The 3,243-nt window shown below is 34.4% G+C and overlaps 1 long non-coding RNA gene across 1 annotated transcript; it reads right to left on the reverse strand.

Annotated features, from left to right (window-relative positions):
- Positions 1–761: 761 nt before the first annotated feature.
- Positions 762–2,680, reverse strand: LOC122033381. The gene is made up of 2 exons (XR_006126523.1): positions 1,144–2,680; positions 762–1,001 (listed from the first exon to the last, which is right to left on the reverse strand). It is a non-coding gene; the product is annotated as an uncharacterized LOC122033381 (long non-coding RNA).
- Between the last annotated feature and the right edge of the window lie 563 nt (positions 2,681–3,243).

Here is a 3,243-nt window from a genome sequence, read left to right on the forward strand (position 1 = left end):
TTTGATCATCAATTAGGGTCATTTGACATGATTGGATGCATTTCTTGCATGATATTGGTTAATTTGGTGGTGGATTCCAATTTGATCAATTAGGCATGATTGCATGAAATTACCTAGAGAGGACCACCCTTAGCCTATACTTCATTACTTTATTTTGTGTGACATGCACTCATGGCAATTGAAACTCTAGAACTTGCTTAGTTTCTTTTCAAAGTCACAATAGCATTTGTGTGCATGGGAATTGAGGATTTTGTCAATTTTGTTCCCCTTCATACTTTCCAATTCCTTTCTTCACAATTTTCTTTATACATTCTCATCTAGCATTTTAATTCTTAATAATCTTTGCTTGTCATTCTTTTATTGAGAGTTTTGGAAGAATACTTGATGAGTTAGATTGCCTTGGATGGATGAGAAGTTTTAAGTGTGGAATCTCTGCTCATATCAAAGGAAGGTTGTGAACTGTAGCTTGGTAGTATTGAAATTACCTTAAATTCTGGATTCAGAGAACAAAAATAATTGGATTTATTGCTTTAATGGAATGGAAGCTTGATGTAACAGTTGCTCAGAATTGAATCAGTATCTAAATAATTGTATGAGCTATAAGTTAAGCTTGTGAGGCTGACTTACTGAATTTTGGTGCTGAATTTGAAGCTGGAATTAGTCCTCTACTCTTATTTTTAATGAAAGAGCTAGTCTAATATTCAAAGGGAGCCTAGTATCTGTGATGGGTTCATAGTCTCTCTTACAATGAAGCATATCCAGAACTGAAATGCAGGAAAATTCATTAAAAGGAAATCACTTGAAGAAATTGTGGCATATCAAGTTGTTTGCAGGTTGCTAATCAGAAATTAAATCCAAAAGAATCTTCCACTACCAAGTTACTGGTGCTGCAAAACGAATCAAATTCAAGAATCTAAATTCTGATACTAAATTCATAAAAGTTGATCTCTGAAATCTGCTGCTGAATCAGGAATCCGGAATTCTGCAACTGTTCTGGAATTCTGGTACAAGAAGCAAATAGACAATAATTGCATTAGCGTGCAGCACTTTGAAACTAAACAAAGGTATCAAAGATTCAAAAGTAGCATCAAGAGAAGGAGAAGCATAGCAGTGGCAATTGATGTTAAGTGTAGAAACAGCAACCTGGAAAATGCAGATTCTGCAGAAATTATGCTGACATTTTTTGTGCCAATTTGAGAAGGAAATTGTAATGAGCAGAAACTGTAGAAACTTGGAAGTTTTAGGTTATGCATTGTGAAGAGTCTTAAGAGACAAAATGAAAGAAGTATTGAAGTTTTGTGTAACTAAACGTGACAGATTGATACAAAGTTGAAATCAGTAGTCTGCTGTGCAGGAATGGAAGATAATGAAGACTATCAAATTTGGAAACCTCACTGAGAGCTGCATGTCTATCTTATACTTTGTAATTTCTGCAAATTCATTAAGTTGAGATCTGAAATGGCACGTTTTAACTTGATACATTGAATTTGGAAATTTGTTGCCAAGTTCCAAGTTCTTAAACTGAAGCATTTAATCAGAATTCATGAAATCAGTGTCAATTCTTTTTGAATCTGTTCCTGAATTCGGGAATTTCAATACAGTGAAACATGTGATTTAAGCATTGGACATTTCAATGTCATTTGGTATTCTTTTCTTCCGAAATTCCTTGTGATGAAGACCTGGAAAATTTCCAGAAGCTGATTTCAGAAAACAAATGGGTGTACAAATCTGTAATGCAGTATTCTGTGAGGTGCAAAAATTTAGATAATTTTTAATGAGTGTAGTATCAAAAGTTCAGAAATGATATCAGGGAAAGGAGTAACTTAGATGGTGGTAACAACCATGGACAGATCTGATTTCTGAGAAGAAAATCTGTGTATCCAATTTAGTACTGATTTGCTTGGAAAGCTCTTAGCAATCCGTGATTATCTACTAGTGTCTATTTCACTCAGTTAGTGGGTGTAATTGCCAGGAACATTGTTGTGATGCTCCCATTTGGGTTGCTGATTGTTTACCCTCTGAGTTAGAAATCTGATCTGTAAATTTCTGATTTTGAGGAAGCTGAATTGAGGAGTTCACTAACTTCTACATCAATCCAACTGTGGAAAATTTTAGATATGAATCATATTCTGTTTCTGGAACAGAGCTTAAGAAGCTATAATTTGTTGCTGCTGAAGATTTGACTTGCTGAATTTTGCAATTCTGAATCCAAATGAGAACAGCTTGAATAAGGATTCATTTTGTGTAGCCTTTGATTATTGAAGAACTGAAGTGAAGCATTTAATTACTGACAAAAGTAAGAAGAATGATTATGAAATAGTGTAGGGATTCTTAAAAGGAGCTGTGATACTGAAACTACAGGGAATACAAAATCTGTAGCAGCAGATGTTAGGGTCTGGATTCCAATTACAGAAACAGAAACATTTTATGAATTTGCTTGCAGAAGGAAAAAGCAGTAAGCAAGTAACAGAATTCAATTCTGAAGGCAGAAACAAGGGAGCTGGAATAGTAAAGGATGAAATGTGAATTTGTATCAGGATAGTATCAAAAATCTGTGGAAGAACTTCAAAATAATTATGAACTCAATTGAAGCTCTTGAATTTCAGTTACAAATGGTGTCCTTGTGTTTCTATGTCTTATATAAAAGGAATAGACAGATTTATATAAATCTATGCTGTAAGCCTTTCATTTCTTGCTGAATATGAATTTGGAATCTCTGAAATTTTGGGATTTATATGGAACAAGTGTGCAGCAGAGAATTCTGCAGCAACAAGAAGCCTGGAAATTTTGTATCACTGCCAATGTGTGCTGATTGAAGCTGAATTCTAGGAATTGTGAGTTCGGTTGAGTTGCAAGCTGGAATGTGAATCAGGATCCAATTCATTAAATCAGAAACCTGCAGATTTCTGATAAAAGGAAGAATTCAGAAGTCAATTTGATGTTGTGAATTTCTGAAATGCAGAATTTGAAGTATGGAATTTAATCCAGAAATGTTTAACCAATTATAATGGATGTGGAATGCCTATTTCTTTGTGAAGCTTTCTTAACATGAAGAAACTTGAATGCTGGGTTCATGGTGTTGCTGTACATCAAATACTAGGTGGTTCGAAAATTCAGTTTTGGCATGCTGTAAGAAATGCTGTAAGAAATGCTGTGAAAATGTGTTGTAGACTTTATTGATGCTGTGCTGAATGATGTTGTTTCCAAGCTTATATCTTCATGTATCCATTTAGGATCTCTTTG

This window comes from Zingiber officinale, chromosome 11B (genome assembly GCF_018446385.1).
Source record: "Zingiber officinale cultivar Zhangliang chromosome 11B, Zo_v1.1, whole genome shotgun sequence".
Taxonomy (NCBI): domain Eukaryota; kingdom Viridiplantae; phylum Streptophyta; class Magnoliopsida; order Zingiberales; family Zingiberaceae; genus Zingiber; species Zingiber officinale.